Genomic DNA, 24,359 nt, shown 5'->3' on the forward strand with positions numbered 1-24,359 from the left:
GTCACCTTTTGTATCATTAAAGGGAAGGGAACCTGGTGTGTTGGAGTGCCCGGTGTGGTTGAAGACCAATAATAACAGTGTGATGGTTGATAGAGAGTCAATAAGGGCAAGAGTTGAAAAGATGCAGGAAAAATGTGCCACACACTACAATAGGAGGATGGGTGTGAAATCTTGTACAATACAAAAAGGAGATTGGGTGGCAGTAAGGAAGAAGGGTATAGTTCTTAAAGGAGAAAGCAAATATTTTCCTCCTCAACGTGTGTCGAATGTGAAAAAAAATGTGGTGGTCTTAGAAAATGGATCCACATGGGACATGGGGAATGTTTGCACACTTAATCGTTGAAATATTTTTGTATGGTATTTTACATTATTGTATATAGTTAATTATATTGTGTTCATTTTGATTTGTTTTGTTTTAATGAAAGGGGGGAGGTGTGTGGAGATCTTAGTATTCATTGTAGCATCTCCTTTAAGGAATCTAGAATGTGATGAGGTAGTAAGCTGAGGTCAGGAATGGAATGATGGGGGGAGAAGGATCTGGAGAGGACAGAGAAAAGGATGTGTCTCTCATTGCTGAAGGTGTTATGATTTTTCAACCATAATAAAGAAAACTTGTGAAAAGAAGAGGAATTCTGTGGAGTGGACTTTACACCATGTTCATGATTTAGTCAGCAAGTCATACCCAGTTTCACACAGAGCAGTGATGCCGAAGTATTACCTACAGACTTGAGCCTCCCTGTTAACTAATGAACATGTAGGACTGTATGTTTGACTTCCTAGCAGCATCTGGCTCCACATGTTGTGCTATGTTTATGTGGCACCTGAGTAGAATGTCATAGGTGTGCATGCAGCTCAAGCCCAGATGGCTGCTTGAATCTATGTGCTTGTTTTGGGAAAGGTATTAGTGAGATCAAATGATGTTGACAATTGTCCACAATTAGGAGCATAAATGTGGATGTGATTGTCCAAAGTTTGAGTCAATCCTAGTTGGCAGCCCTCCTTACCTGTGGTGGACTGACTAAACCCATGGACAGCTGTCTAAAGCTTCCTGGCTGTCCTAGATGTTTGAAAGTATGAGTTGCATGTCCATCACCCCCTGAGGCACAGGGTTAGGGTTATGAAATATGTGTAGCTAGGTGTGAGGATCCCAGTGTAGAAGACAGACATGTATTTACAACTTTCATTTGTTCCAACCTAGGATACCCCTTTTTTGTGACTTTGTGACCCTCAGCCATGATTCCCTCCCCTCCCTCCTCTTCCTGGTTCTTCTATTTAGTGTGTTTAGGGGGCTTAGTGTTAGGTTAGAATAGGCAGTTAGTTTAGTTAGTATAAGTGGTTTGGGAGAGGAGGGGGTTATATTATTAAGTGTGTTTTTTTTGTGGGTGGGTATGGGATGATGTTGGGGTTTATGTGTATACAAAAATGAAACATACAAAAAAATAAACAAAATATTAAAATAAAATGTAACAAAAATGTATATTTCTTTAGGATAAGTTAGTATGTGTTTAGATTAGTAAGTGTTGTCCTACATGTGTCCCGTCATATAAGGAGGGTGGGGGGTTGATGTTTAGAGTGTTTAGTTAAATGTTATAGGTAAGTTTAGATTAGGGTATTTAGGGCCAGTTGTGGGTAATGTGTAGTTAGGATAGGTTAGGTTAATTAAGGTGTTTCCCCTAGTTTTAGTATCCTTTTTTACTGTTAAATAAATATTTAGGTACTACTTTACAGTATGTGTCATATGCTTGGGGATCAGGGCCTTGGTATGGGTGAACAGTGTCAATTTAGTATTTGCATTTGTGTTCCATCCTGCATCCAAATCCCATTATTGACATGGTTATTCACAATTCCTAATGTGCAGTCACATTGGCAGCTACACCAAAGCTACTTCTCAGTGCTTCTGCCATCCATTGCACCCACCACTCAAGGTTACTATGGTTCCCAATGTGTTGTTAAGCTTGGATGTGCGTTTTAAATCTGTCATCGTTTGAGACCTGATTTGGAATCTTGGCCGCTGTGGTACATCTGCCTGCAGCCTGATGTTCATGTGAACCCTGATAAGGTGAGTGATGGTATAATCTTATGTAGTATTGTATACATAACTCACACCTATCATTTCTTACATTGTACTCCCAGGTTACATATTTGTCCATACACTCGTACACATCCATTCCTGCTGTATGGTGTGTGTGTGTGTGATAAAAGTTTATAGTCAGATGTCACATACATAAAGATTGTCTTGAAGGGAATTTTGAACACATTGATTTTCAGTTTAAACATACCTTGAAGCGGACTTTTTCAGTCCAACACAGCATTATACTGTTAGTTTTCTATTTACTTCAGAAATAACCTCAGGAAGCGCAGATGATGATACAATCCAGACCCCAGTGCATAGTTATCAGCCCACGATCTTTCAACGCAGTTGTATTGACATTCTATGGCCATTGACATGTGACATCATTCACTAATCTCCTACACAGTTGATGTGTCACATTACACAGAGACAAAGTGGTTGTGTAAGTGCTATTTATTTTAAAGTGCTGTAGTGCAATATTTACATAGTCCAGGATTGTGAGTTCATTAGTGTGACGCCTTCTATTGCGATACTACACAAGTGCAATGGGACATGTCATTGGACATGCTGGGGTGAAGTGTCATACAGTGCAGAGGAACAAGAATTGCCAATGAGGTAGTGAGAGACAATCACAGAGCATAGTGTCAAGGTAAACAGTGGGCTGGGGAACAGTGCATTTGAGCAGCTGTTGCAAGACTGGCATGTTAACAAGTGATAACGCGTCCCGCCTTTGATAATTTACTTACAATGGGACTCATTTAAGGCCAATGAATCTTTTGACCCTGATTGGAGACTCCTCAGGACGAGATATCTATTTAACATCCCAACCGACAGATCAATAACTAAATCGATATTTGCAATAACTAATCAATAACACTAATCATTGACATTTAATAAGAATGAAACACACCCATGACCTTTTGGCCATTGAATAACCACACACAACTTGTACGATTGTGGATATTTATTCCCTATTAGTTACAACCTACTAGTATATTCATTAGTCTCAATACCAATAAGCACATCAATAAAACTACAATATGGCAACTGGAATAAGATTTATCAATGCAAAGATCATGAACATTAGGACAAAACACGAAGTCAACATGAATCAAACTTTAGCAAACTAACATTAGTACGTTATTCAACAAAGCAAAGATTCAGTGATTTGTCTATTTGCACCCGATTTAGTGAACTCCTTAACTAACCTCTAATTAGCATCAGCATGTTGGGCTTCATGCAAAACAATTTAGTAACACAAATTTAGAAAACATCTATCTATGGCCTCTATCAAAAGAGCAGTTGGTACCTAGAAAGGAAAGGCAAACAGACAATTACAATTCATCATCAGATAGTTACCCATCCAAATGGGGCAGCATACAGTGACAGTCTTCGTCCTCAGGACAGCAGTCGATTCGCCATCAGCCACGATAAGCAGGTAAGGCTCAGCAAGGTAGGGCAAAAGGCTCTTCCCTCATAAGGAGGAGAAGTGCAAATCAGGCAAGGGGTTTGGCGAGGATGGTTCAGGGCCTCAAACAGCTGAAGAAAAAGCCTCTCAGGATAGCTAAGAAGAATAACGGCTTCAAGACTGGCAGGGTAAAATCGAGTAATGGCTCAATAATGGCAAAGTAATAATGGCTGATTTCTCCTTGTGTCACGCTGTTATATTAAAATTGTCGAACAAGTCTCTAATTTCCCATTGGCCAATAATCCGTCGCTTACCTTACTAGAATTTTCACCTAAGACAGTTCTCATGCAGTTTATTGGCTCCTGTGATTGACGTCTTCAACGGGTAGAATGTCAGGTAGGAAAAGTTACACTAGTCACTCCAGTCAGTAGTTCCATTGTCTTCCCTTGGTTTAGGCAACCTTGTACCTTTTGCGAATTACACTGTTGCACTTGACAAGAATGTCTCCTTGAGCAAGTCGGGTCTCATGAGAAAGAATTTACTACGGCTACACACACATCTCTCTAGCTTCTGGAAAAGTACAGCTTCATGTCCTTCAGGAAAGCAGCACATTGCAAGTTAGAAACACACAATTAATATGAGACCAGGCAGGTAGGCCCAGTCCCTCGCTAACTAAGGCCTAGTGATTAATTTAGCAGAACCTTAATACATAACTCTAATTAGGATACGTTATTACAAAACCATACATTGGTACATTATTGATTCATTATTAGGCAGTTTCATTAATCATCGTATACATTGGTGGCCACTCCCCGTGGGCACATTTCAAACGCGTGCATTAGTATTACATTTACACATTTCATGCAGTTTTGTTAGACATTATTTTGCAAGCTTTTCACGTTAATATTGATTTTAAAAGGTCACACTCTAACAATCCCTCCTCTGATGACTCTTGTTATCACACAAATCCCTTTCCTTCACAATTTATTCATCTTCTAAGTTCTTTCATCTCAATTTCTTCCCCCACCTTTGCCTTTCCATATTTTGCTCTGAACATTTTCTCCCTTTTCTTTTCTTCCCTCCTCGTATTATGTTTTGCCAATTTTTCTCTAATTCTTTTACTAATTTTGCATGATAACCATAATCCAAATAAACAAGCTGAACAATCAATATTCCCTGTATTATTTTTGCCAATATCCCATGCCAAATGTTACTAAACCAGCTTCCCACCTTAGCAAGTACCTTTCCAACCTTTCCCAAACACCTGGTTCTTTCAGTTCCTTCAAATCTGTACTATCTCTTGTCAGGTTAATAAGCATATTTCTAATCTCATTAATATTGTCAGGTATGTAGGCACAGCAGTGACGCTCATTAAGCATCTTACAGACTCCGCCATTTTTCGCTAAAAGAATGTCTAAAGCAAGCCTGTTTTGAAGAGTCATGGCACTCTCCGCAGCCAGTTCAGTATCCATCAGGAGTATAGCTCCTGTAAAATGTGTCAGCATGTTATCCACAGTAGTAGACAACTTTTGAATATTTATTGAATTCAAGATAACTCCCACTGAAGGAATTATTGCTCCAAATATGTCTCCTATTACACCAGCAGCAGTGTCCCTCCTTTGTCTAGTGCGATGTAATTCAGACAATTTCAGAAACTTCTTCAAATCCTCTAACTGATATATCTTTAGGAAAACTATCCCCAAATAACATGCCCCATACCATCCCTTTGGAAGACGGTAATAAGCATTAAGTCCACATATATAATAGATCCCAGGGATTGCTGGATCCTGTCCATTTAACATGAACGTTCACTTACTCTGAAACAAAAACACATGCTTACATTCACTTGTTCCCACAAACACATTGTCATAATATGACTTAGGTCGCGTTATTCAAAGCTTGCCTACGTGTAGTGCATCTAAAGCTAATTTCCCTTGTTCCCTAACTGCACTATAGCTCTCACTACTTATAAAGGAACGTTGTTGCAATCCCTTCTCTAACTTCCCCTTCAAAGCCCTTCTTCTGTCTTCCGTGTGATCTAAAAAGCTTTTCTCAACAGGTGTAAGCAAACATGTCAGGTTATTGTGGTGTGCATAAGATGTACTAATAACTAATGTCGCCTCAAAGAACCCTTTAATTACTTTTACGGCATAGTATTTTGCTACACTATTTAGATCTTCTATTATAGGCACGTAAGAAAACACAAGATCATGGTTAGAGTGAAAGTATTGTATCTCCTCCTGGTTATAGAATCGGGTTAGTAACAGACTACAGCTTATCCCAAAGGTAAACTATGATAGGTAACTCCCTCTTGCACCGAAACAGGAATCTGTGTACACACATAACAATTTTTCGCATCCATAGTGTCAACATACTCACTCAGCAAGCAATAGAAAACATTAGTAGATAGTTCCCCTTTCGTGTTAGTTCCCTCATGCAAATATCTTGTATCCTGCTCGAACCTTTCCAAAGCTGTTAGTGAAGCAGTGGTCTCAGGAATTGTAGCATGGTTAGTTTCATCCTTATCTATCAAAGGCTTACCCACAATCAGAACTATAATGAATATCACACACACAATACCCAGAACAACACCCAAACATTTACAACGCCTACTTCCCCTGTCATCATCTCTAGTGTTAGTCATGATCTGAAAAAAATCAGAAGTAAAGTGCTATAGTTGCAAACAACAACCAACTGAGGATGGTTTAACGTTTTATTTTTCTTGTTTTTTTTCTTTTCTCTTCTCAGCAAATTAAAGCAAGTGAAAGTCTTTCTGCAGCAATTATTTACAGCTTCCACAGTCACTCCCAGGAGCCTTGTCAATTTCGGTTAGCAGCTTGTCAAAATCAGTTCTCAAAAGCCAATTCAGGTTAACAGTGTCACATCCGGTAACTTAGCAGTCTCTCTTCTCAGCCTTCTTTTGGCTCAGTTTTCACATTAGCACAGTCTCTTTTCCTTCTGGCCAAACTCAGGTACCATAGTATTGACCCGGGACTTCTCGATCAAATCAGAATGCCAAGAACTTTTGTTGCCACTCAGCTGATGTTGCATATGCCCATTCAGGACCTGCATACCTTCGGTTTGCTACTCTCTTTCTTTTTCAACTTACTCTCGCCCTGTAATTCTCCTTCACTGAGATCTTCTTTCCTTGTAGTATCAACGTCTTCCTCTATCGTTTCATCAACAACCACCTTTCCTTTTGTCACTTGCGATTCTGGCCACTTATCTCCTTTCAGTGTCTCCTTGGTCTTTGATCTTCCTTGTGGCAGCTCGTGGCCCTCCTCTGACTCTATGGTGTTCTCTCTTGATGGACCTGCAATTTTCTCAGGAGGAGTCTGGGCACTCTGACTTTCTCCTGCCTCAACTCCTTCGCCTTCTGGGTCTGTCAGGGGCTCTACTTCAAACCCATATCCGTCTGCTTCTGGGAGAACCTCTCTTTGGGTCGGTCCTCCTGGTGCCTCAGTTGAGATAGGCTCACTGTCACCCCTCTCTGTCTCGTCTCTTACTGAAGTGACGAAGCCGTCCTCAACGGGCTCTCCTTCCGTCTCAGTTACCCTTTGATTACTCTCCAGCCCTGAGACTTCCTTTTCTGTAGCTGTTGTTTTCGACAACTCAATTTCCTCATCAGTTGGACACGTCACCTTTTTCGTGTGACTGGCATGGATCCAGTTTGGAATTCCTGCACACTTCACAGCAGTGGTAGTCGTTAATGTTACTTGATATGGCCCCTTCCACTGTGGCTCCAAACACAACTTCTTGACAACAACCCAGTCACCAGCTTTCAGGTTGTGACCTGGATCATTTATCGGTGGCAATGTGGCTGCTTCCAACCTGGTGAGAGAAAGAGCGGACCACGTCAGCCAAACCCTTGCAGTAGTACAACACCATATCATCCGTGATATTCACAAGAGCATTTGCAGGCACGGCTGGCAGTCTCATAGCTCGGCCCATGAGAATTTCATGAGGAGACAGTCCTGTTTTCTTGTTGGGTGTATTTCTCATTGACATTAGCACTAAGGGCAACGCATCAGGCCACTTAAAATTCGTAGCTGCACACATCTTTGCCATTCTCGACTTCAAGGTACCATTCATCTGCTCCACTAGTCCTGAGGCTTCAGGGCGGTAACTACAATGCAAGTTCTGCTCAATGTTTAATGCTGCACACAAGAGCTTAACCACCTCGTTGTTGAAGTGACTTCCTCTATCTGATTCTAAAGAGATCGGAAACCCGAAACGTGGAATCAACTCCCTAAGTAGCAGCTTTGCTACCGTAAGGCTGTCATTTCTGCGTGTAGGGTAAGCTTCAATCCAGTCACTAAAGATACACACAATCACCAACACATATCTCAAACCTCCACACACAGGCATTTCAATAAAATCCAATTGCATTCTGCTAAATAGACCTCCTGCATCTTAACCCAAGTGCGTTTCTCATCTCTCCTGGCACGTCCCTGCAACAATTTAAATTCCTCCAACGTGTCAACCACCCTTAATGCGTAACCTGTGCATGTCTCATTTTCTGTTTCAGTTAACAATTCCCATTGATCCTTGAATGATATACAGTTCAATGTGCAAAACCTTGCGACTTGATCCGCATATCCATTTCCCATTGAAACAAAGTCTTGTGACTTCACATGAGCACTGCATTTTACCACGGCAATTTCATGAGGTAACTGAATTGCGTGCAACAACTCCTTAATTCTTTCACCGTTTTTCACTGGAGAACAAGAAGAGCTTAGAAAACCCCTCTGTGGCCAAAATCATATACAATTCCAAATCCGTATCTGCTATCAGTATAGATAGTCACTTTTAATTCGGCGGCCATATGGCATGCTCTAATAAGACCAACCAACTCAGCCACTTGAGCAGAGTACACTCTTTCAAGCCAGGAAGCTTCCAAGATACCAGTGATCGTACACACAGCGTATCCGGCTCTCAGCACTCCTACTGAGTCTCTCAAGCATGAGCCATCGACAGATAATGTGGTCATTCTTTTCCAATTGGGTATCTTTAATATCAGGTCTCAGTTTGGTGCACAGTTCTGTTACCTTGTGGCGATCTTGTTCTACATCATCAGCATCCTTCACTTCTGTATTTTCATTGGGAGGTGTAGGAGGCTGGACTGGCTTGTAGTGAGTACCAAGGGGTACTTGCACCTTGCACCAGGCCCAGTTATCCCTTATTAGTGTATAGGGTGTCTAGCAGCATAGGCTGATAGATAATGGTAGCTTAGCAGAGCAGCTTAGGCTGAACTAGGAGACGAGTGAAGCTCCTACAGTACCACTAGTGTCATATGCACAATATCATAAGAAAACACAATACACAGATATACTAAAAATAAATGCACTTTATTTTTATGACAATATGCCAGAAGTATCTCAGTGAGTACCCTCAGTATGAGGATAGCAAATATACACAAGATATATGTACACAATACCAAAATATGCAGTAATAGTATTAGAAAACAGTGCAAACAATGTATAGTTACAATAGGATGCAATGGGGACACATAGGGATAGGGGCAACACAAACCATATACTCCAAAAGTGGAATGCGAACCACAAATGGACCACAAACCTATGTGACCTTGTAGAGGGTCGCTGGGACTATTAGAAAATAGTAAGGGTTAGAAAAATAGCCCACCCCAAGACCCTGAAAAGTGAGTGCAAAGTGCACTAAAGTTCCCCAAAGGACATAGAAGTCGTGATAGGGGAATTCTGCAGGAAAGACACAAACCAGCAATGCAACAATGGTGGATTTCCAGTCGTGGGTACCTGTGGAACAAGGGGACCAAGTCCAAAAGTCACAAGCATGTCGGAGATGGGCAGATGCCCAGGAAATGCCAGCTGTGGGTGCAAAGAAGCTGCTACTGGACAGTAGAAGCTTAGATTTCTGCAGGAACAACAAGGGCTAGAGACTTCCCCTTTGGAGGACGGATCCCTCAAGCCGTGGAGAGTTGTGCAGAAGTATTTTCCCGCCGAAAGACTGCCAACAAGCCCTGCTAGCTACAAATCTTGCAGTTGGTGTTTTTGGATGTTGCTGTGGCCCAGGAGGGACCAGGATGTCGCCAATTGCGTCAGGGGACAGAGGGGGCGTCGAGCAAGACAAGGAGCCCTCTCAGCAGCAGGCAGCACCCGCTGAAGTGCCAGAAACAGGCACTACGAGGATGCGTGAAATGGTGCTCACCCGAAGTCGCACAAAGGAGTCCCGCGTCGCCGGAGGACAACTTAGGAGGTCGTGCAATGCAGGTTAGAGTGCCGTGGACCCAGGCTGGACTGTGCACTAAGGATTTCCGCCGGAAGTGCACGGAGGCCGGAGTGGCTGCAAAAGTCGCGGTTCCCAGCAATGCAGTCTGGCGTGGGGAGGCAAGGACTTACCTCCACCAAACTTGGACTGAAGAGTCACTGGACTGTGGGAGTCACTTGGACAGAGTTGCTGGATTCAAGGGACCTCGCTCGTTGTGCTGAGAGGAGACCCAAGGTACCGGTGATGCAGTTCTTTGGTGCCTGCGGTTGCAGGGGGGCGATTCCATCGACCCACGGGAGATTTCTTCGGAGCTTCTAGTGCAGAGAGGAGGCAGACTACCCCCACAGCATGCACCACCAGGAAAGCAGTCGAGAAGGCAGCAGGATCAGCGTTACAGAGTTGCAGTAGTCGTCTTTGCTACTATGTTGCAGTTTTGCAGGCTTCCAGCGCGGTCAGCAGTCGATTCCTTGGCAGAAGGTGAAGAGAGAGATGCAGAGGAACTCGGATGAGCTCTTGCATTCGTTATCTAAGGAATCCCAAGAGACAGAGACCCTAAATAGCCAAAAAAGAGGGTTTGGCTACCTAGGAGAGAGGATAGGCTAGCAACACCTGAAGGAGCCTATCAGAAGGAGTCTCTGACGTCACCTGATGGCACTGGCCACTCAGAGCAGTCCAGTGTGCCAGCAGCACCTCTGTTTCCAAGATGGCAGAGGTCTGGAGCACACTGGAGGAGCTCTGGGCACCTCCCAGGGGAGGTACAGGTCAGGGGAGTGGTCACTCCCCTTTCCTTTGTCCAGTTTCGCGCCAGAGCAGGGCTAAGGGGTCCCTGAACCGGTGTAGACTGGCTTATGCAGAAATGGGCACCATGTGTGCCCATGAAAGCATTTCTAGAGGCTGGGGGAGGCTACTCCTCCCCTGCCTTCACACCATTTTCCAAAGGGAGAGGGTGTAACACCCTCTCTCAGAGGAAGTCCTTTGTTCTGCCATCCTGGGCCAGGCCTGGCTGGACCCCAGGAGGGCAGAAGCCTGTCTGAGGGGTTGGCAGCAGCAGCAGCTGCAGTGAAAACCCGGGAAAGGCAGTTTGGCAGTACCAGGGTCTGTGCTACAGACCACTGGGATCATGGGATTGTGCCAACTATGCCAGGATGGTATAAAGGGGGCAATCCCATGATCATAGACATGTTACATGGCCATATTCGGAGTTACCATTGTGAAGCTACATATAGGTAGTGACCTATATGTAGTGCACACGTGTAATGGTGTCCCCGCACTCACAAAGTCCGGGGAATTGGCCCTGAACAATGTGGGGGCACCTTGGCTAGTGCCAGGGTGCCCTCACACTAAGTAACTTAGCACCCAACCTTTACTAGGTAAAGGTTAGACATATAGGTGACTTATAAGTTACTTAAGTGCAGTGTAAAATGGCTGTGAAATAACGTGGACGTTATTTCACTCAGGCTGCAGTGGCAGGCCTGTGTAAGAATTGTCAGAGCTCCCTATGGGTGGCAAAATAAATGCTGCAGCCCATAGGGATCTCCTGGAACCCCAATACCCTGGGTACCTCAGTACCATATACTAGGGAAATATAAGGGTGTTCCAGTAAGCCAATATAAATTGGTAAAATTGGTCACTAGCCTGTTAGTGACAATTTGAAAGAAATGAGAGAGCATAACCACTGAGGTTCTGATTAGCAGAGCCTCAGTGAGACAGTTAGTCATAACACAGGTAACACATTCAGGCACACTTATGAGCACTGGGGCCCTGGCTGGCAGGGTCCCAGTGACACATACAACTAAAACAACATATATACAGTGAAAAATGGGGGTAACATGCCAGGCAAGATGGTACTTTCCTACAGGAGGCAAAGTTGCCGGGTTCAGCATTGTACATCTTTTTAGAGTTACATTTGGTGATCCCAATATGATCGTTTCATATTTCGTCAATATTGCATTTGTCATGTGCTGCGTTTTGGTACGGGTTAACAAAATCTAAACTGAATGTGGGACCATGACTGTTAAAGGATGTCCCATCACTATGCCTTCACACTGTGTGAGGCTTTGACCAACTGCTGCTACTGCACGCAGACAACCTGGCAAGGCTGCTGCGACTTGGTCCAAACTAGCTGAAAAATATGCTACTGGTCGGTTTGCACCTCCATGGACCTGTGTCAGGACAGAAAAAGAACATGCATCACGTTCATGACAAAACAGGACAAAAGGCTTTGTGTAATCAGGCATACCTAAAGCTGGAGCCCTGCACATACACTCCCTTAGCTCAATGAACGCCCTCATCTCTTTCTCGGACATGGTTATGGTGTCTGGGCCCTCCTTAACCTCCTTAACCGTCAGTCTTACCAATGGCTTGGAGATAATTGAGAAATCCAGGATCCACTGACGACAGTAGCCCACCATTCCCAGAAACATCCTAACGTCTCTCCGTGTCGTAGGAGGACTCATCTACAATATGGCGGTCACTCTCTCCTTGGATATTTTCCTCAACCCCTTCTCAATCAGATGACCTAGGTATTTCACCTCCTTCTCACAATATTGCAGCTTTTTTGGGGACACCTTATGCCCATTCTTTCCCAAGTGGTTTAGTAAGGCAATGGTATCATACTTGCAATAATCTCTAGTTTTGGATGCAATCAACAAATCGTCAATGTACTGCGCTAGAGTCGATTGAAAAGGCAATTCCAATGACTCCAAATCTTTCTTCAATATCTGATTTAAGATGGAAGGTGATTCCGAAAAAACCTTGGGAATTCGACACCAACTGTAAACCTTGTCCAAGAATTTAAAACGGAAAAGAAATTGGCTGTCCTCATGAAGAGGCACCGAAAAGAATGCTTGTGACAAATCAACAACTGAGAACCATTCTGCATTGCATGGAACCTGGAACATGATCACAGCTGGATTTGGCACCACTGGGCAACATTTCACTACTATGTCATTAATCTTCCTAAAATCTTGTACAATTTGAACTTTCCCACAAGGCTTTCTCAGTCCCATTATAGGTGAATTACAGGGACTGCTCATCACTTCTTTCAAGACCCCTTGTTTCACGAAGTCTGCAATTATCTGCGTTACCTGTATGTGGACATCTTGCGTCATATGGTACTGCGGTACCTGGGGAAACACAGCATTTGGCTTCACACTAACCCTAACTGGTTCTACTCGTTTTATCAGTCCCACTTCCTTTCCTGTCAAATCCCACACTTTCTCCTTTACCGTCCCCTGCAAATCCGCTGGCAGATCAGTCACCGTGAACATTGGGAAAAAGCTTATCAGGGGTATTCCTCATCTGTGGTCTCGATCTCAGGCTCTGAGATCTGTCCGTCATCCCCTTCATCGTCACTGTTTGTCTGCACCTCAATCCCTTCATTGGAACAGGTGATAGAACACCTCGTTTTGCACGGTAAGTCTCTTCCCAGTAGGGACATGGGACTTGAGTCGCAAACCACACAAATCTGTGCAATCCCTGAAAGGTACCAATCTCAACCTGAACCGGATCAGTAATCGGGTTAGTCAGGAGCTGATTTGCCACTCCTACTACCTTTATTGTACGTCCTGAAAGTGGCAACTTCGGAATCTCTGCACTTCGGACTGTAGAGCGTAAAGCTCCTGTGTCAACCAAGAATGAAACTTTGTGACCCATCACTTTCCCTTGCACATAGGGCCCTCTCTGATCTACCTCTAGGGACGCTGCAAGTCTACACTCCTCATTATCTGAACTCTTATCCGACCAGTCATCGGTTATTCCATTCTCACCACGCAATGTTGTACTGCATTATTTTGACTCATTCCTTGACTTGGGACCTGTTGAGGAAGCATCACCTGTTGGTGTCCCATTGGTGCTAAGGGCAACTGCATTTGATGTCTAGGTACCACAGGAATCTGCTGTTGCACTTGCTGCATCTGTACTGGTTGTACACGTGGCATCTGCACTTGTTGCATGGGTTGGAGACCCTGCATCTGACCCATGTTATTCTGAAAGTTTGGATGAGGACCTCTCATCCTTGGTCCTTTAACATTTTGGAATGCATTGACATCATTGCTTTGTTGAACAACACCCTCCTGCACCATCATCGAGCACTCCCGCTTCCAGTGTTTGACGCCCCCGCAAACATGACATGGTAACACCTTCTTCATCCCCTGCACGTCATTTTGCGCTACTACAGTATTCAAATCTGGACCATGGTTCACAAAACCTCCTCGACCTCTGCCCTTCACTTGCACCTGGGACATCCCATTTCCTTGCGGCTGTTGCACCATCTGCTGTAAACCATTTCCTTGCATCCCTGCTTTCGCTGCCTTAATTTGCATCACCATCACTTTCTCCTTCAACTTTCTCTGCTTCAACTCAATTTTGTCACTACAGTATTTTGCATACTGCAACACCTCATCAATCGGCTTTGCTTGCCAACAGATCAAATGATTCTTAATCATTTGACTAATCTATAGTCTCAATCCCTCAACAAACCTGAACACAAGGTGATTCATGTCCTTTGCCTCTATGACCTCAGTACCACTGTAGTGCTTGAACGCTTTCAACAACCTCTCATAGTAGGCACATATATCGACTCTTTGGCTTCCTGTGCTGTTCGATCAATCTTTTGCCAATCAACATTCTACGGCGACACCTTCTGCTTCTAAAACTCAATCACCTTATAGTAGTACCCCATTACATCAGGAGACGGTGCTCCTGTAGCCCTGTCCCTTGCCGGTTCTGCTGTCGGCCACTCAACACTCCTCTTGCATTCAATCCACAAATCAACTGGAACTATAATCTCAAACAGGGTATTCAGGCCTTCCCAAAGACACTTCGCAAGCTTCACAAACCTGTCCGTCTGCTGATACCACTCTATCGGCTTCTCTCTTAACCTGGGAAAGTCATTTGTGAATGACAAAATGTCACCTCTAGACCGTGGTACGTGGACAAGAACCCCTCCAGCTGTCTCTCTCATGGGGTACGCATTTATTGTACCAGTGTCAGGCACTGATTTTGCCTGCTGCTGCTCCGAGCAGTCGCTTTTCCTTTTATCTCTTTTCTTTGCCCATCTGCCTTCCCACTTCTTTAAGGCTCCCCAAACCTGCGCGCTCTGCAGAATTTCTTTAAGGTGTGCCTTCATCCCAGTAGACCTCATGTGATCAAAGTCCTTAGGCTTGAAGTCTAACCTGTAACTCCTCTTCAAATGTTTAGTATTGTCTAGGTCTATACTGTATTTATCTGCTAAGTTTGCTAACCTCTGGTGCACTTTGCTCACTTCCTTAGTTATCTTTGGGCATAAATACCTCAACTCCACTTCAGTGTATGACTCTAGTCTGTTCACTCCCATGCTTCCTTCAACTAGCTCGGCTGCTTCCATGCCCAAACTCACAGAATTCAGGTACTCCTCTCTTTCCGACCGCTCTGCTGTTGCAGGAGTAGTCTGTGGTGAGTTTAACTTATCCAACCATTCATTCAGTTGTTGCGCTGTTAACCCTTGCAATGAGATATTACCAGCCTGCATCATCGGTGTCTGCAGTACATTTGCACTTGAGATCTGCGGATTCAGCAGTCCCAAACCTGATTGTCTCATGGTATTTGGAGGAACCCCTATTGGACTGAAGTCTAACAGGGATCTAGATCTGTCTATTGTCTGTTCCGCTGGAGTTATTCCTTGAGAGTTTCCTGTGAACCCTCCTCTTGTCACCTCTTGGGTCATTACTCCCTGATCACGCACGTCAGACTTCGCCTGTGCATACAATGGTACTGGTGGACCAACTGTAATAGGTAAGGATATGGCGGCTGGCGACTGCCTGCTTCCCAAACACTGTGGAGCATTAGCCCCCATATTCTGGTTCATCATCGGTGCTGTAGCTAACTGCAGTCCCATGCCTGAGGCATAATTCGGAACCATCTGTTGCTGTGCTTGGGGAAGTAAAAGTGGAGTTGGCTCAATCTGCACTAATTTTGGTCTCGCATATGCCGGATCTGACGGCACCATCAGACTCGTAGTTGTTTCTAATATCGGGAAATCAGGGTAAAGACTCTGAACTGGTGGTGGCTACAACTGTGTCTGCATCTCTGGAGCAGTAGACCCACTGACGCTATTCTGTACCGGAGCTGGCGTCGCAACTGTATTTACCTGTGTTGTATTTGTGGTTCCCTGACTCTGTCAAATTTACAGGACCTGAACTTGTAATTGGTCTATTATCATCTATGGCATATGGCGGTGGTCTATCATGCAGCAACTGATTAAGGAACTCATCATCATCTGAGTCGTCTGCCTCTGCCCAGGACTTTTTAGTCTCCTTTTCTTTGCTAGACCCTTTATCCATCTTACAAGTGGCTTTTCTTCGTTGTGTGCCAGCTTCTTGAGTTATTGCCGGAAACATCCTTACTCCATCTATTATCTCCCTTCTCCACATCCTGTGCTCACAATCCCACCTAACTTCCGCTAGTGTCTTTTCTGCCTTCCTTATTCTCCTTTCAAACTTTTGTTGCCATGACGTATGGCCATCAGCTCCCAAATTGCTAATGCCTCAAACTGTGCTGGCCTCAGATGCGACTTTTGCTCAGTTAACGCTTTCCGCAAATTCTCTAAGATCATTATATTGAACGATCCGTTCTCCGGAAACGCCAAACACCCATCCTTTTCTGTTAATTTGCACCATTGCTTTAGCCAAAGACATGGCGTGACTCTCCTCTCCTCCATTACGGCATAAGCCGGAGTATCCTCTGGCGGTGTAGGCTCCCCCACACTCGCGGTAATGTACACATCTCCCCTCAAAGTGCTCCTTAGAGCCTTGAAGAACTTCATTTTTACGTCTTTTATTTTGTTTACAATTGAATCAGGAAGGGACTTTAATTCCCAGAACTCTCTTCCCCTACCTTCTCAACCAATTGCCTCTCACAGACGGCTGGCAATCCGTGTGCGACCCTTCTCACTAACTGACCTATCCCAGCGCAGCTCCAATTATGTCACACTCACACACACTGCGGCTGACAAAGTCTTGCGGCTTGTCTTCCTCACTCTCGATTCGTACAAAACTAATGCAATATATTGCGAGCACTAATAAAACTCAAATTTGCCAGTTTACTACAGGAAGGGTTACACAATCGCTTCAGAACTTTACAGAGATTTCACTTTAAGCCTCGGCCGCTACTCTCTCCTTCTCGGCTCCCGCATTCGCAAGCAAAATTTGACCCGCAAATTCTACTTTCGACTTGTCAATGGTTCGTCCTATTGCACTTTAGAACTCCCCAAATCTCCATCGAAGTTTTAATTCACTCACCTTGACTCAAACTCGACTTGTCAACCACGCCCGATTGACCTATTAAACCGCGCAAATTACAACATAAACCATCAATATACTCCGGAGTCTTAGACCACGTAGGGTCCGTACATCACCAACAACCACAAGGACAATTTTTTAGCACAAAGCGCCACACTCACATGAAGTTCGTCGACTTCCCTACTCTCATACTGCAGAGTACGCCCACTCCTACTAAAACATCACCTGGACTAAAATTCTCACAAACCTCACAAGTCACCTGCGGTATGCAAACCTTACGTCACTCGCACTATCACTAGAACGCCGAGAACATACCCAACTCACTTGGCAAGCTCCGAGATTCCAGGAAAGTCATTTGGAACTTAGGGGCACATCATCTCTCCAATTTGCATTATCTCAGAATCAATTTTCAAACAATGGTCCCACGTCCTAGGGCCCCCAAAGGGCCTAAACCATCCTCTGCTACCAGAACTGATAACGTGTCCCAGCTTTGATAATTTACTTACAACGGGACACTTTTAGGCCAATGAAACTTTTGACCCTGATTGGAGACTCCTCAGGATGAGATATCTATTTAACATCCCAACCAACAGATCAATAACCAAATCGATATTTGCAATAACTAATCAATAACACTAATCACTGACATTTAATAAGAATGAAACACACCCATGACCTTTCGGTCATTGAATAACCACACACATCTAGTACGATTTTGGATATTTATTCCATATTAGTTACAACCTACTAGCATATTCGTTAGTCTCAATACCAATAAGCACATCAATAAAACTACAATATGGCAACTGGAATAAGATTTTATCAATGCAAAGATCATGAACATTAGGACAAAACACGAAGTCAACATGAATCAAACTTTAGCAAACTAACATTGGTACGTTATTCAACAAAGCAAAGATTCAGTGATTTGTCTATTTGCACCCAATTTAGTGAACTCCTTAACTAACCTCTAATTAGCATCAGCATGTTGGGCTTCATGCAAAACAATTTAGTAACACGAATTTTGAAAACATCTAACTATGATCTCTATCAAAAGAGCAGTTGGTACCTAGAAAGGAAAGGCAAACAGACAATTACAATTCATCATCAGATAGTTACCCATCCAAATGGGGCGGCATTCAGTGACAGTCTTCATCCTCAGGACAGCAGTCGATTCACCATCAGCCAGGATGAGCAGGTAAGGCTCAGCAAGGTATAGCAAATGGCTCTTCCCTCATAAGGAGGAGAAGTGCAAATCAGGTAAGGGGTACGGCGAGGATGGTTTAGGGCCTCAAACAGCTGAAGAAAAAGTCTCTCAGGATAGCTAAGAAGAATAACGGCTTCAAGAGTGACAGGGTAAAGGCGAGTAATGGCTCAATAATGGCAAGGTAATAATGGCTGATTTCTCCTTGTGTCACGCTGTTATATTAAAATTGTCGAACAAGTCTCTAATTTCCCATTGGGCAATATTTGGTGCATCGTTATCTTTGTCTTATAATCCGTCGCTCACCTTACTAGAATTTTCACCTAAGACAGTTCTCATGCAGTTTATTGGCTCCTGTGATTGATGTCTTCAACGGGTAGAATGTCAGGTAGGAAAAGTTACACTAGTCACTCCAGTCAGTAGTTCCATTGTCTTCCCTTGGTTTAGGCGACCTTGTACCTGTTGCGAATTACACTGTTGCATTTGGCAAGAATGTCTCCTTGAGCAAGTTGGGTCTCATGAGAAAGAATTCACTACGGCTACACAAACATCTCTCTAGCTTCTGGAAAAGTACAGCTTCATGTCCTTCAGGAAAGCAGCACATTGCACGTTAGAAAAACTCAATTATTATGAGACCAGGCAGCTAGGCCCAGACCCTCGCTAACTAAGGCCTAGTGATTAATTTAGCAGAACCTTAATACATAACTCTAATTAGGATACGTTAATACAAAACCATACATGAGTACATAATTAATTCATTATTAGGCAGTTTCATTAATCATCGTATACATTGGTGGGCAAATTTCCCTGTGGGCAAATTTCAAACGTGTGCATTAGTATTACATTTACACATTTCATGCGGTTTTATTAGACATTATTTTGCAAGCTTTTCACGTTAATATTGATTTTAAAAGTTCACACTCCAACACAAGCATAGGACCTATGATATAAGTGCCCATGTGGCATGGACTTGTGCTACTGGGTACTCTTACGGTTGAAGGTGATCTGTTCCACGACTTCATCTTCTGATGTGTGTGTTGTCTCCTCTGCCCTTGGTGGTGGTGGGTTTGAAGGGGCAACACACACTTCAGTGTTTGAAGACATGGAGTCAGAAATCCTGGTAGCTGCCAACTGTAGGGCTAGTAAGGGCAGTACTGCAGCAAGGAGGAGCTGCTGGTTCTTAAGGATAGCAGCTACATCACTGTGGTAGGCAGCCAGGTCGGCCCTGAGGGGTTCTTGATTGCATTCGTGCACGCAGTGAAAGGTTTGGGGTGTGAGGTGTTGTGGCTGCTCCCTTACTGCAGTGGTGAATTCCTTTACACTTTGTTGTAGTTCTTGCAGGATGGATATTAGCGCTTTCATGGCTGCTGCCTGTTCTGCAGATGACATCATGTACGAACGCATCCCCTCAAGGCTGGCTGCCATATTTTGCATCCCCACCTGCACCTCCTTGGCCAGCTCCAGCTGTACTCCAACTACAGTCCTCTCAAAGGTGCTGCCCGTGTCCTCAGAGTCCTCAACTAGGTTGGAGCTGGCAGGTCGTACAATTGGGGTGGTGGGTGAGTCCTCTGTGATGGCTGCTACTTCTGCGCTCCTCCTTGTCACTGAAGGTGGGGTCTGGAGGGTTCCAAGGACATCTTGGAGGGTCTGCTGGCTAATGTTTGTCAGCTCATCATCCATGTAATCAGGGAAGTCCAGTACAGGCATATCCCCAGAAAAGCCGTCGTCCTCTGCAATGAGATATTGTACAATTAGTGTGTCTGTGTTGTGGCATTTGTAATGTGACGTTCCTGACTTCCTATTAGTTGAACATTGTGGTCTTGGTTCCTGTTCATTGTTACTGTCATTAACATTAGCATCTCCCAGGCCTATGCCCCACCTGCATGTCACATGTAATGTGGGCAGTTTGCGGAAGTGTCTGCGTGACATCCTCTAGGTGTACGTTCTGCCCAAATTGTATGTTGCCACCTTATTGTACTACTCAACCCTCCGTCTACTTCCATTATCATGGTGTGGCCTTGCACTGGCTGTGGGTGTTCTGATGGCACTTGCACCACACTTAACAATCTGGAACTGAGCCAGTCTCTGATATTTCACATCCACCAATATGTTGCTGAGACCTAGCATATACTGTGTTTATCATTGGCATGGCATGATAGAGGTGTCAGCATTGGTAGTGTTTACTGCTGATGTTGGGGAATGTGTGCTACATCGGATTGCACTGATGGTCCTAGCAGTGTTCCTTTCCTCTTATGATTGTGCGGGTGTGTTTCACTAGCTAGAGACATATGTCCTCCCCCTCAATGCTACTGTCTTAGCACTATGACACTTGAGATGTTGCATGGTGGCATTGCAGCTATTGTAACACAGGCACAGGGTAGACACTGACATGTGCAGCATGGTTATGACATTACTGCTGTGTCCCTCATAATGTTACAATACCTGATGTTTATAGCGCCTGTAGACATGAACATTTGACAGGATTTGCACATTTTTATTGATTACAGGGGATTGATAACGTCATCCTGAACCCTTTATTTTGGGTGTGTTTGATCCATGGGCACATAACTGCTATTGGCTACTTGACCTGCACACACAGCAGAGGTGGTAGTGGCAACTGTTGTCAATGGTACATGGCACTTGAGGATATGGCCTGAGACTGGAAATTGAGACTTAGGGCCTGATTACAACTTTGGAGGAGGTGTTAATCCGTCCCAAAAGTGACGGTAAAGTGACGGATATACCACCAGCCGTATTACGAGTCCATTATATCCTATGGAACTCGTAATACGGCTGGTGGTATATCCGTCACATTTGGGACGGATTAACACCTCCTCCAAAGTTGTAATCAGGCCCTTAGTTCATGTTGTGACAATACCAGCTGTTGTGTGACAGCAGGCCAGTTTTACGTTGTACCCTACCCTCCTGGACTGGCTTTGCCTTTCCAACATCCTTGGCATGGCAGAGTACCCCCATGCAAAGGTTGTTGTGCTGTGCCCCAGGATTCCCCTGCACAGCCCATGCACCCGTGCCGTGCCCCTTTGCCCTTTCCACTACCTGATTATCATGGCTGACATGCATTGTGTAGTAGGCATGTTCCCCCCTACTTGCAACTAACAATTAGGCATTTTTGTTCCCCATGCCACTTACCCTGCATCTGTGTTGTATCTTGGTAGTCTGCGCTGTCCTGTCCTTGAATCCCTGTGACGATCTCCTCAGGGATGATGGCTGCCACCACCTCCTCCATGTGGTCTAGGGCCTCCTGTGGTGCTGGACTTCCACCTCCAGTCTGCAGTGCTGCCTTCCTGTTCCTTGCCATCTTTTCCTTGGTCCTGCGCTTGCAGTCATGCCATCGTTTCTTGCACTCAGTGACTGTTTTCCGTACTTCTGCCACACTGTTGATCTTATTGACAATTGGTTACCAAATTGCCTCTCTCCTCCCAATTGGGAATTTAGAGGTGAAAAAAAGTTGATGCTGGTGTTCAGTCACCTCTTTCTTTACCAGTATTTCATGCTCCTCTGCACTGAACAGATACTTCCTTTTCTTCTTCTTCCTCTCCTGGGTCTTGTGTGTGGGTCCTCCTGGCTGGTTCCTGGTCGTTTGTCATCTTCCTGGGGTCTCTCATGGCTTCTGGAATCCATTTTGGGGCTCCTTTGCACATTTTGCTGTGTTTGCGCTGCTTTTTGACGCTATTGTGGCAAAAAAAGGGACGTATCTGGTGTGCGACGTCATAAACCGTATTAACGTCATTTTCGCCACTTTAACGTCATTTTTCTTGACGACGTGGCGCAATGGTTTGAGTAAAAAAAATGACTCTAACACGCGGTTTGCGTTGCCGAGCGTCAAAGTATAAATTTGACACCCAGGTGGTTCTAAGAAATGGCGTTAGCCGGCATTAAACTTTCTGACGCAAAACTGCGTCGGTGCAGTTTTGCATCAAAAAGTATAAATATGGCCCTCAATTGTATTTTGTAAGTTTGCGCTGCATTTGCGTTAAAAAATTTGGCAAATGTGGCGCTAAAAAAGCATAAATATGGGCATGTATGCTCTATTTTCTTGCATGAATAAATTTCCAGGAAATAATGAGAAAAAGGCGACCCTCTGAGAATCGTCAGGGAACCGCACATGACAATGCTTCTATTTCTGCAGGTGATAATTGAGAACTGCCACGGAAAGAATCAGAGTATCAAACTCGCTCTAAATTCCTAACTCATGAATTTGCTAGGGTAGATGATACAAAGACAAATGCTGAACCTACCTCTGTAGTGGTTAAAATAGTCTGTGAGGAAGGCATGACTGGACCTTAATACTGCAATATGACATGCAAATAAAACTGGAACTTCTGCAATGCCTCATAAAAACACTAGAACTTACAAAGAGGAAAAAGTTTAGTTCTAAACTGAAGTAATCTGGCTCTGATAAAGAGTATAGTGTGCCACACTATTTAGGTAGAATATATTGACTCAGGAGGAGGGGCGCTTGACAAGAATGCCCTTCACCTTACAATTCTTACAGTAGAGGAAATTACACCAGTCATGGATTCTCCTCAGGAGTTAGCAATTTCTCCAGAAATCATATAACTTTCTCTTTCCATTTTGTACCTGACCCCTACAGTGTTGTGAACAATGGAGAATGAAAAACAATGAGGGATGTTGGTGGAAGGCAGTATCTAATGTTCTTTCATTTCTGTTCATTGACGGCCTATAGTAACTGAAAATTCTGAACTAATTTTTAAGTTGCCACTTTCTTTCTATACCTTCTTCTGGTGTAGCAGGCTCTTGTAAAGATTCCTTGATGGAGGTGAATGTAACATGTTTGAGGCATGCAGTGGGATTCAAACTAGGGCTACTCTGGATAAATGTTGAATTAGTTTTGAATTAGTTTTTAATGGTCTGGCTTGACAGTGCAGCTGTCGCCAGACAATTATGGAAGCATCTCTAGAGAGGGTCTTTGGATTCACCCACTTGTTGGGAGCCAAGAGTATATGTTTGGATGTGGGCAGAAAAATGCATGTCCTTCATGCATTTGACATTGTAATGCTATTAAAGTGTCTGGTGTTTTTCTTTAGCAGCAGCATAGATGAGGCCATAAACCTACATGGATTGTTAAAACTGTCTTAACAGTGCATTCATAAGCCACACCTATTGCTATTGCCAGCACTTGTAATTTAACAGTAGTCTGCCCTGTTGAAAAGGATATGCCGTTTTTAACTATCCGTGCACTTATCTACTGGCTTCTGATGTTTATTGGGTTTTATTTTCGACAACATTTTTCGAGTTTGTATAACTTTGTGGGTCAAAGGGGAGATAGCCATTTTTGTTCTAGTTATGTGATGAATTATATATATGTCCTATATCCTTACTGCAGCGTTAACAATAACAGCAATAGTTGTGGTTCTCCCTATAAGAGCCAAAGGACCAACAGAAAGTCACATGGCATAAATCCTCCTTGTTTTTTTAGCGGCTTTGGCAGCTGTCCATCCTACTCGGATCCCATATGTCCTTTCTGTCTGCCAAAAGAAGAATGTTTGCTCTTGGCATTGAAAACTTTTTACATCCTTATTGGTTTTTAGATTTTCCAGGTATGGGTGTGTATATCCTGTTCGTTTGAAAACACTGGTTCTTATGTTAATTTGTGTGCAAATAGGCCTTGAAATGTTACACATGCCATGCAACATTATAGTCGCATGTTTTACAGTGTCGACCGGGCTTTATTTGAAAAACAATAAGTGTTGGTGCCAAATGTTTTGCTCAGAAGCCTGCAGTGGGCACTACGAAGGTTGGGGTACTGAATACCAAGACTGTGGTGTCTTGACGCCAGCTCCTGCCTCTTTAGTCCACCACCAGGCATTCCCAGTCTCATTCTCTCACTTTTGCAGCTTGTTTTCCATCCCTGCTTTTTTGTCACTGTTTTTTCTGCCTTTCTTATCCTACATCATTCCGTTTTTTGTATTTTTCTATCTCTTTTTCTGGATCGAATTCTGGCGAGGAAAAAAGTGCTGGTCTCCAAAAATAAATGTCAGTCCCCAGAAGTGAGTGGCGGTGGGCCCCACCTGCAGCCACCAGTTTAAATTAAGTATGAATGTAAACCTACCTTTTCGCAGAAAAACATTTGTTTACATGCATGATCGTTCAGAAAGTTGTGAGTTGTTA

The sequence above is a fragment of the Pleurodeles waltl genome, chromosome 2_2 (assembly GCF_031143425.1).
Source record: "Pleurodeles waltl isolate 20211129_DDA chromosome 2_2, aPleWal1.hap1.20221129, whole genome shotgun sequence".
Lineage (NCBI taxonomy): Eukaryota > Metazoa > Chordata > Amphibia > Caudata > Salamandridae > Pleurodeles > Pleurodeles waltl.